Below are 12,218 nucleotides of genomic sequence, written 5' to 3'. Positions count from 1 at the left end.
GTGAGTCAATGCCCTGTATAGCTATCCTTATCTCAACCAGCAAAAACCCTTGTTCCTTCCTATTATTGCTTATACTCTCTCTACAACAAAATTAGAAATAAGGACAAAATAGTTTCTGCTGGGTATTGAGGGGGGGGAGAGGGAGGGGGCAGAGTGGGTGGTAAGGGAGGGGGTGGGGGCAGGGGGGAGAAATGAACCAAACCTTGTATGCACATGTGAATAATAAGAGAAAAATGAAAAAAAAAATTCATAGAGTTCCTCTGTGAACTGATAAGCTAATGAAATAAAAGTATTATAAAAAGTCACGTGGAATTAGTTTTCTGTGATATCTGAAACTTAAATACGGAAGTTAAAGAGTTAGCTTAATAGCAAAAAAAAAAAAGATGTATATAAAATTTGCTCTTCTGACAGATTCAAGTGCGTGTTTGACAAATGAGGGCCAACTGACACTTGTGTAAGAGAAAATAAAAAGTTTTCAGTAATGTCCATTTATACACTTAAGGCATATAGTACCAAAAGAGAAAATAAAGTGTAAGATTTTGAATATGCAGAGTACATGAGAAACAGATTCACAGTAAGTCATAAACATGAAATACAGAGAATATAGTATGGGAGACATAAGAAGGAATACTGTTTTATTGGGAGCAATACACAGCAAATAGTAATATCAGGTACTCCATGAACTTATACATTCTAGAAAGGAAATAGTGAACACTATAAAAACATGGCTCTGGGAGCAAGGTAGCTGATTCCTCCCTGTTTATGATTATGATAGTGGCTAAATTCAAATTTGGAATATTGACATTTCAGTCTGCATGCTGTATTGTATACTGGCTTCCTTCATGTAAGATCTTGGAATATTCTAAATGCAAATTGTGACATACCAACTATCCCGATTAGAGTCAAGAGTGGGAGAAAGCAAGACAGAGACAAGTGAAAGAAAACCAGGAAAAATCTTTGACAAAACTTTTGAGGACATGGTATCAGTAGATTTGCTCCCTTGTTTTGTCAGGTAATTATATTGGATTTTATATGTAGTAAAAATTGTCATAAGAAAACTGAACTTTTTTCCATGCATATTGTTTGAAAGAAAACATCTTGAAATTAAAACTGTATCTCATGATTGTCAAAAAGTGAACATAGGGTTGATGAATGAATGGATGGATGGACAGATAGATGAATGGATATATAGATATATGTAGATATTATGGATATTTGCTGACTTACTTCAGAACATTTGAAAATAATATATGGGAACATGGAAAAGTGGGATAAAACTGGAATGAATTCAGATTACCCTAACTATGGACAGCATCGGGAAGGGCAAATAGAATACATACAACACTTTCCTATTTCTTCCACCTCTTCATTTTCCATTTTGTTTTTTACTCAGAGCTCATTTCAGTTCCTCAGAGCCAACAAAGTTGATCATATCTTAGACACAACAAATCTTGTCTACTCAATCACTTTTTCTCTCCACTCTTTCTATAATTGGTTCTTAGAAATTTTGCCCTGACAAATGATTATCAACTGTAAGTAAATTCCTCAAACCTATTTTCAGTCACTGCTTGTTGGTTTCCTCACAAAACATACCATTATTTATACCTGAGTATAATTTGTGTAATCTATATCACTCACTATGAAATAAAACTCCAAGACAGGTATCATATTTCTTTGGTCCATCATTGCTGATCACATAGATACCATAGTCCTTAACACATGGCAGACATCTCTTAAGTAAAAGAAGAAAAACACTGCCAAACTTAACTATCAACTTATGAGAAAAGATTGTGTGAATGATATCAGTTTACTCTATTTTTTAATCCACAAAACACAGTAATAAAATAATCTTGAGGTTCAAATGTAACAATATAAATTTAAACACAAAATATCATTAACTATGAATGAGCAATAACATAATTGGGACAATTTGATAGGATAACACAATTTACTAAGAAAAATGACTATACAACTATCTCAAAGATTATACAGCCACGTTTTTCTAGATTGTGTATGGAAAGTGAAATAAGATTTAAATGCTTAACATTACAGAAATATTGGATCCTCATTGGATCATATTTAGGTTTTTTTTTTGGTGATTTACCTACTGTGATTACAGAAGTATAGGAAACCTGACTTATAAAGGAATGTAGTATTAATTCATCTAGGAATGTCATTTCCATTACAGCAAGTACTGGGACTGTTTTGCTAACTTCTGTATTGTATGCAATTCTCTAACACAATGTCTCAACTTGGGTGACAAGTAAATATGGGCACAATGAATAAAATGTTGGAAAAACAATGAAGGTGAACATAGCAACTGTGTTCAAATATTTGAAGAAGTTTGTAAGAAGGATTAGAATGCCTTTCAAATTATGTAACTGATAGAATTTTGATCAAATCATGGACAAAAGCAAACATTTTTTAAAAAGTGAAGAAGTGGATTGTCTTTTTCTATAGTTAATTGTTGGTAGACTTGAAGACAAATTGTTTTCTTTACTGCCAGAAACATTCAAAATATACTCAGTGGTAAAAGGCATTTGAAAAATTATTTTGAGACTTTTTAAACATTTATAATCTATAATTATATGTTATCTCTTTTTTTAGTTTTACAATTGGCTAAGTATTATGAAGACCATTTTGGCGAATTAATAGAGATTTTAAGCTGTAGTTAAGATAAAGACAGCTATACAGAGAGATTCCTAGCATTGCTTTCATGTACAAATGTGTTACAACCAAGATTGATTCATCTCTAACTGATCTTTACACTGGTTCCTGGTCTTCTTCTCATATTGGCCTCTGTTGCTTTAAGGTTTGGAGTGGGGACATCAAATGCTTTCATGTTTTGGGTTTTCTATCTAACCCCGTACCTCACGTATATGTTCTCCCCTTGTCATGTAACCCAAGTCCTACAACATTGCTGTATGTCCCTAGATCTAAAGACCACATATGAGGGAGAACATATGATTTTTGGTCTTCTGAATCTGGCTAACTTGGCTCAGAATGATGTTCTTCAGTTCCATCCATTTACATACAAATGATAAGATTTCATTTTTCTTCATGGCTCAGTAAAATTCCATTATGTATAAATACCATTTTTTTGATCCATTTGTCAGTAGTGGGGCATCTTAGCTGTTTTCATAACTTGGCTATTGTGAATAGTGCTGCAATAAACATGGGTGTGCAGGTGCCTCTGGAGTAACCTGAGTTGCATTCCTTTGGGTATATCCCCAGAGGTGGGGTTGCTAGATCATATGCCAAATCTATGTTTACATTTTTAAGAAGCCTCCAAATTTTTTTCCAGAGTGCTTGCACTAGCTTGCATTCCCACCAGCAGTGTACAAGTGTTCCTTTTCCCCATATCCTCACCAACACATGTTGTTGGAGGTGTTTTTGATGATGGCTAGTCTAACATACGTGAGGAGGAATCTTAGTGTGGTTTTGATTTGCATTTCCTTTATAGATAGAGATGGTGAGCCTTTTTTTTCATGTGTTTTTTAGCCATTTGAATTTCTTCTTTTGAGAAAGTTCTATTTAGTTCAGTTGTCCATTTCTTAATTGGTTCATTGATTTTAGGAGAGTTTAGTTTCTTAAGTTCCCTGTATATTCTGGTTATCAGTCCTTTGTCTGAAGTACAGCTGGCAAATATTTTCTCCCACTCTGTGGATGGTCTCTTTAGTTTAGAGACCATTTCTTTAGTTGTGCAGAAGCTTTTTAATTTTATGAAGTCCCATTTGTTCACTTTCTCTTAATTGCAGGGCTGCTGGGGTTCCATTGAGGAAGTCCTTGCCTATACTTATTAGTTCCAGAGTGTTTTCTGCTCCTTCTTGTACTAACTTCATAGTTTTGGGTCTGATATTAAGGTCCTTGATCCATTTTGAGTTGATACTAGTACAAGTGATAGACATGGATCTATTTTTAGTTTCTTGCAGGTGGATAACCACTTTTCCCAGCAGCATTTGTTGAAGAGGCTGTCTTTTCTCCATTGTATATTTTTTGCCCGTTTGTCAAAATAAGGTGGGTGTAATTGTGTGGATTCATATCCAGGTCCTCTATTCTGTTGCACTGGTCTTCATGTCTGTTTTTGTGCTAGTACCATGCTGTTTTTATTGCTATTGCTTTGTAATACAGTTTGAAGTCAGTTATTGCAATACCACCAACATTGCTCTTTTTGCTGAGTATTGCCTTGGCTATTCATACAAAAGCCACTTGATCATCTCAATGGATGCAGAAAAAGCCTTTGATAAGATCCAACACCATTTCATGATAGAAGTTCTAAGAAAACTAGGAATAGAAGGAATGTACCTCAACATTTAAAGGCTATATATGACAAACCTACAGTCAACATCATAATTAATGGTGAAAAATTCAAACCATTTCCCCTCAAATCAGGAATGAGACAAGGTTGTCCACTATCCCCACTCCTTTTCAACATAGTACTGGAATTTCTAGCCAGAGCAATTAGGCAAGAAGGAGACATGAAAGTAATACAAATAGGTAAAGAAGCTGTCAAAATATCCTTATTTGCAGATGATATGATCCTATACCTTAAAGACCCAAAAACTCTACTCAAAAACTCTTAGACACCATAAACAGGTATAGCAAGGTGTCAGGATACAAAATCAACTTATAAAAGTCATTAGCTTTTTTATATGCCAACAATGAACAAACTGAGAAGGAATACATGGAAACAATTCCATTTACAATAGCCTCAAAAAAAAAAAAAAATCAAATACCTAGAAGTAAATTTAACAAAGAATTTGAATGACCTCTACAAGGAGAATTACAAACCCCTGAAGAAAGAGATCAATGAAGACTACAGAAGATGGAAAGATCTCCCATGCTCATGGATGGGAAAAATCAACATTTAAAAAATGGCTATACTACCAAAAGCAATGTACATGATTAATGCAATTCCCATCAATATGCCAATGACTTTCATCACAGAGATTGAAAAATCTACCTTAAAGTTCATTTGGAAACAAAAAAGTTACAACTTTAACAAAAATGACCATAAGAATACTATATTCACGCATATTCATAAAGCTCAGTTACTCTATTACCTGGCTATAATTTAGAAATCTCACAAAATGAAATTATGAAATATACATTTATATCTTTGAGCCTGCTGACATCTTACTAAATCTGAATATCATTCCAATTTCCTGTATGAAGGAGTGGCATGCCTGTAGCATTACTCTGTATAGTAGCTACACAGACAACATGTATTTGTGAGAGCAATATTTAGTTAGTAGAAAACATTTTTTTCCACTATTGAACATATTTGACTTTAGTTTGGTAGGATTAAATCTTTCTTAGGTTGTTTTCTAACTTTTAATTTATTTTTATGTGGGGGTGACATTTATATTAAGACTATTAAAATAGGAAGGCAACGTGTGTTAGAGATCTGGAGAATCACTTCTTCAGGCAGAGAATCTGCTCATGTTGAAGGACGGACTGCAGGAGGTCCTAGAAGGTGATAAGTGGTCAAGAAGACACCTCTCCTTCCCAGAAAACCTGTCAGCAACCTGAGAGACATCTCTGCCCTCAGGCAATGCAAAAAAGCTATAAAAACCCAATCCCCATCCTGATCCATGGGACCACAGGTTTCCAGGTCCCCCTTCATTCCCCACTATGCAGTCTTTCTCTTCTCTTCTCTACAAATAAAATCTTTCCAACCTCTGTTGCTGTAGTCTGCTCATGCTTTTATTCTCAGAGTGGGCTCAAGAACCCTGAGTACCTGCAATTCCAGTGCTTGTCATCTGTGCATCATATTTTGTGACCACTAAAGGACAAGCCTTCACCTGAGGTCTGTATAGATTGTGCCAAATAGGGAAAGACTGCCTAGGAATGTGACCCTGACTGTCCAGCACTCTGATGGAGTCTGTTTTCCAGGAAAGCCCCCACCAAAGCCTTGCTAAAGTGAACCTCTCAGGCCAACCTTCTCTCTGTCTCTCTCTTTCTTGTAAAGGAAGTTTTCTCCATTGGGAAACTGATGAAAAGCTCCAAGCCCATTACAGCTGTAAAGCAGGCAACCTGACAGAACTCAGGGGCCAGCCTGGGGTTTATACCAGACTGCCAATTCTACTTGGGCAGAGCCAGACTTCAGTGCACTGAGGCTTTTTCTCCTCTAACTCTCAGCTCCCTCCCTCTTTAAACTCTTTTACTCTTTCAAGATCTGACTCACTTAAGAGAAGTTCAGAAAACAGCCATTGGAAAGGAAAGTTTCTCTTCAAGCTGTAAAAGTGCTCTGGTGGGGCACCCCCTGGTGTCACCCAAAGGCAGGAAATGCAACTTTCTGACCCTCCCTGAGGCTCCAAAGGTGACTAATTCTCGGACTCCTCCAGCCATGTCTGCAGCAAACAGACAATCAGATCTCCTATGCTTCCTTCATGGTTTCTGTGGCCCAAGAGTGGAGGTCACCCCTCCACTCTTTCAGTTCTCTAGTACTGCCTCTGGCAGGATCGACCTGGACAGCAGTGATGACCAATAATCCTTCATGTGTTGAGCCTGGAATCTCTCTTTCCCCCCAATCCTCAGCCTCTCCTTCCTCTTTCCCAAGTAGTTCAGGATGACTGACCCCCTCCCACCTTGCTCTAAACAATAGTGGGCTTCCTTCTTCAGGGAGTTTGGGAAAAATTCCTGCATGCAAAAGAAAGTGCTAATCTATAACTCGGGCTGAACTGCCTTTGTCAAGCATTGGGTCAACTGGTTAAACAGGTTCTACAGCCTGCCTTCAGGGAAAGAAAAAAAAAAAAAAAAAACAGTTAAAAGGCAGAGACCTCACAGTCTTCTCCAATTTTTCCCCTTACTGTAGTAAAAGCCTTCAGATGCTCCATCTCTTTTCATAAAAAGCATATATGCCTCACAGGATATATAGGGAGACAGAAGTCTATTTCATCAGGAATCCCCATCCAGGCCTCTGTAGGGGTCTCCCTCTGGCCATGCAAGCCCTTTTTGTTACTTTGATAGAGTTATTTTTAAATTGCAAGCCTTCAGCTGGTAGAGAAGAACCAGGTACCTGGGTTGCAGGGCAAACAGTCAAGTCAAAATAGATAAGAGATTGGTCAAAGGTCATTTTGGTGGAGTGACTGCACCTGAAATCCTCCTTGACCTTAGTCACCTCCTGGCAATGGCAGGAGCATGGGAGAGAGGGCCACCCTCTCCCATTAGAGTTTCTCCTCATCTGGGGACACTTAGATAAAAGGAGAAACTTTTGTTAAGATGACCAGTTTTCCCTTGTTTCCCTTTTCAGATTGGGAATCAAGACTCAAGGATCCAGGAAGGATCCCCCCTTGCCTACTCATTAAAACATTGGAAAAGTTTTGTTCCAGAAAGTCTTCAGCAAAAGTGACTCAAGTTTTACTGTACCCAGGCTTGGCCACAGTATCCTCTGGGAGATGAGGAAAGATGGCCAGAAGAAGGGATCATTAATTATAATACCATTCTTCAAGTAGATACATTCTGTAAAAAGGAAGGAAGGTAGACCAAAGTTTCATATGTTCAAGTGTTCTTTTTCCAAAAGAGACCACCAAGAATGGCTGAGCAAATGCAGGCTTGATACCCAGACTATGGTAACCTTTTGCAAAAAGCCCTCAAACTCCCTTGAACAAAAGAACCCATCTGATGCTCCATCAGCTCCCCCTCTTCACCCTTACCCAGCTCCCTCATGCACCAGACATCATCCCACAGGACTCTACACCCTCCAGTTAATTCCTGGAGGGGATAGGGCTCATGTTCCTTTTATAGTGAGTGTACTTAAAGAAATAAAAAAAGATTTAGGAAATTACACAGAAAACCCAGATCAATACAACCAGGAGTTTAGAGAAGTCATCCAAAACTGTGAACTGAGCTAGAAAGATGTAATGCTATTGCTATCTCAGAACCTTACTGCTCTGGAGAAACAGCAGGTACTAGATCAGACAGTCAAAGATGGGGACAATTATTACTTAGATAAAAGAAGCCCTACAGGCTAGTCTCAGATGGGGCCCTCACAGGAGGAGGAGGAGGAAGAAGAAAGACAAAGACATTGGATATCTAAAAGGGAACCTAGATTCCCAATTCCAAGAGGAGATCAGGCAGTACCTAGGTATGACTGTAAGTGGGACCCTGACATTGCAAGGATGAATGGAGCCATAACCATTTCATCCACTGCATTATTGAGGGTCTAAGGAGAGCCAAGGTAAAAATCTTTTAATTACTCCCAAATCATGGCTGTAGAGCAAGAACCCTTAGAAACCCCAGTATCTTTCCTACAGAGACTTAAGGATGCATTATAAAGTCATATCAACATTGAACCAGAGTCATAGGAAGAAGGAATCATCCTAAAAGATAAATTTCCAACACAGCCAGCACTAGACAGCCATAAAAAGCTTCAAAAACTGGTGGCTGAAGGGAGCAGAGATCTAGACCAATTGGTCCATGTAGCCACGTCTGTATGCTATAATAGGGACTTAGAAAAAGAAAAAAAGGACCTGGAAAAAGAAAGAAGAAAGGATAAATGGCAGAAGGCTCTGATCTCAAGCTTCCCTGGGGCAAAGTCCAAACATGAGGACATGCTTTCAATGTGGACAGGCAGGCCATTTTAGGAGGGAGAAAGTTACCTCCAGGACCCTGCCAAATTTGTCAGGGAAAACATTGGAAGGCACATGTCCCCAGCTCCCAGGAGAACTGAGGCCAGAGCCTTCCATCTAATGACAGGTCCTGGGGCCTTCCATCCAGGCTCCTGTGACTACCATAAAAACAGGGGAGCCCTGGGTTATAGTCACTATCAAAAAGCACAAAGTCATCCTCCTTATTGATACTGGAGCCCGCATCTCAGCTATTCCTTTCTCTCCTGGACCCAGGTCTTCCAAGAAAATTACTGTTTGGGGCACATCAAGCTAGCCCCTAGAGCATTACTTTATTCATCCTTTAGCCTGCTCCTGGTGAGGTTTCCATTTCTGTCACTCCATTTTAATTGTCCAAGAAACCCCCACTCCTCTGCTAGGGTGAGACCTTCCATCTAAATTGGGGTACAGCTCCTTTTACCCCCAGGAGAGTATTTTTGCTTGCCACTAATAGAGGAACAAGTAAACCCCATGGTGAGGGCAGATGGTCATTCCATGGTATTGGCATGAACAACGGTCTAGACCTAATTCATTGGAAGGACCTCTCCTGGTTTCTACATCATAAACAATATCCTTTAAAGCCAGAAGTGAAGGAGGGGCTAATTCACATAATCAAAGACTTAAAGAGACAGAGACTGCTAATAGAATGCATTTGTTAGGTCAGGAAGGGACCTAACAAATGGAGGCTAGTCCAGGATCTCTGCCTGATCAACGAAGCAGTAGTGCCTCTCCACTACTCCTATATGCTTTTAGCCCAAATACCTCCAGGTACTGCTTACTACTCTGTCCTAGACTTAAAGGATGCCTTCTTTTGCATTCCCTTACACTCAAAAAGTCAACCTATTTTTGAGACCAAAAGAAAGTCTGGAAAGGTCATCTGGACTGTCCTCCCCCACGGATTCAGAGACAGCTCCCATCTCTTTGGGTTGGCTCTAACCCAAGACTTTGCAGAGTGGTAATACCCACAAGTTACTCTGCTACAATATGTAACTGACCTCCTCTGTGGACCAACTAAGCCTGTCACTTCATGAGCTGCTGAGTCCTTACTAAACTTCTTAGCAGATAGATGTTATAAAATCTCTAAAGAAAAAGCCCAATTGTGTTAGTCTAAGGTTACATATTTAGATCTTGTCCTGGAGAAAGAAATGAGGGCTCTAGGAGAAGATAGAATCTGTCCAAACCTGATGTTTCTTCTGCCTAAAACTCTAAAGCAATTGAGGGCCTTTTGGGGGGTCACAGAATACTGTAGAATTTGATCCCAGGATATGCAGACCTAGCCAGGCCCTTATATCAAATCCTTAAGGAAGCACGGAAGGATCCCCAGCCCTTTATTGCATGGGATGACAAATCATAAAATGCATTCCACCAGTTAAAAAGGCCCTTATGACAGCTCCAGCCCTGGGTCTCCCAGTACAAGACAAATTTCAATTATATGTCTATGAAAAGGGAGGACTGGTCTTGGGAGTAGGGACTCAGCTCTGGGGCATCACTCCCCAGCCAGTAGGCTACTTAAGTGAAGAATTAGATCAGGTATCCAAGGGATAGCCAGGATGTCTTAGATCAGTGGCTGCAATAAGCCTTCTAGTGCCTGAAGCTCAAAAACTTATCCTAAACCATCCATTAACAGTTTATACCCCACATAATCTAGGAGGAATTTTAAACTCAAAAGGAGAACTTTGGCTATCTGACATCCATCTACTTAAATACCAGGCCCAGCTTCTGGGAGGGACAGAAATAACTTTAAGGAACTGTCAGAGCCTAAATCCTGCTTCCCTTCTAACAGAGGCAGAAGGAAATCCTAAACACTCATGTGAGGAGGTACATATGGAAAATTATGCTACCTGACCTGACTTAACTGATCAGGCCTTAAAAAACCCAGATGTAGAATTATACACTGAAGGCAGTTCCTTTGTCAAGAATGGTGTCAGTCATGCAGAGTTTGTGGTTATAACAGAATTTAACATCCTCAAATCAGGTCCTCTTCCTCCTAATAGAAGTGCTTATTTGGCAGAATTAGTGGCCCTAACAGAAGCCCTGAGAACGTATAAAAAAAAACATTGAGTCAACATCTATACAGATTCTAAGTATGCCTTCCTGATCCTGTATGCTCACACAGCCATTTGGAAGGAAAAGGAAATGCTATATACAGCAGGAACAACTTTCCATAGAGATAAAAGGTCATTCTAATAGTTTTAGGGATTACAACTTTAATTGTAGCCCTAGCTGGAATCAGCTATGGTGTGACTGCCAATTGTGTAACTGCAAAAAACCTAATCAAAGTAGTAGAGGACACCCCAGACCAGGTAGATCTTGCCATTAAGGACATACAAAGGTCTTTGTTGTCCCTTGCCTGTATGGTCATGGACAACCACCTAGCCCTAGATTTCTTTTGGCTAAACAGGAGGGGTGTATGCCATGGGCAATACTTCTTATTGTACATATATAAACACTTCAGGCACTGTGGAGGAACATACAGATGACATTCTCCAATAGGCTAAGTGGCTCCGGGAGCAATCTCTTGAAACTCAGGTTTCTACATATGTATGGAACCAAATAAAATCCCCTCCAGGACTTGGTTCCTACTCTTTCTGAGGCCTCTAGTTGCTGTTATTCTCTTGTTTGTGTTTGGGCTTTGCATTTTTTTAAATTTATTTTTTCTTTTATTCATATGTGCATACAATGTTTGGGTCATTTCTCCCCCCTTTCCCCCACCCCTTCCCTTACCCACCAACCCCTCCCTCTCCCCCCTACCCTTGCTACCAGGTAGAAACTATTTTGCCCTTATCTCTAATTTTGTTGAAGGGAGAATATAAGCAATAATAGGAAGGACCAGGGGTTTTTGCTAGTTGAGATAAGGATAGCTATACAGGGAGTTGACTCGCATTGCTTTCCTGTACATGTGTGCTACCTTCTAAGTTAATTCTTCTCTAATAACTCTTTTCTCTAATTCCTGGTTCCCTTCTCCTACAGGCCTTGCATTTTAAACTTACTTGTCAAGTTTGTTTCTTCTCACCTAGAATCCATCAAACTATAAATACCTCTGATGGAGATAAAAACCAACTACTATCATGGTCCCCTTGACAATCCATCTCATGGTCAGCCCTGATGCTGTAGGCCCCTTCATCACTCCCTATCAGCAAGAAGCAGTTACTGAATAGACTTCATAGTCCTATCCCTAACAGCAGTTAGGGCAACCATTGAGAGGAGGGAATGAAGGATGGACTGCAGGAGGTCCCAAAAGGTGATAAGTGGTCAAGGAGACACCTCTCCTTCCCAGGAAACTTGTCTGTACTTGAGAGACATCTCTGCCATCAGGCAATGCAAAAAGGCTATAAAAAAACGCAATCTCCAACCTGACCCAGGCTGGGTCCCCCTGAATTCCCCACTATGCAGTCTTTCTCTTCTCTTCTCTACAAATAAAATTATTCCAAAAGTGTCATCTCTGTATCAATATAGAGACTTGGGAAAATCCTGATCCCGGGAACTGAAAGAATAGCATGACATGTGACAGAAGAGAAGTAAGTGAGGGACAAAGTAGAAGGAGAAAAACTAGGAAGGTTGTTCAAGGGTGTTATAGACTAAGGGTACTGGGAGAACACCTCTGTGCAT

This window comes from Castor canadensis, chromosome 1 (genome assembly GCF_047511655.1).
Source record: "Castor canadensis chromosome 1, mCasCan1.hap1v2, whole genome shotgun sequence".
NCBI lineage: Eukaryota > Metazoa > Chordata > Mammalia > Rodentia > Castoridae > Castor > Castor canadensis.
This window is presented reverse-complemented; position numbering follows the sequence as displayed.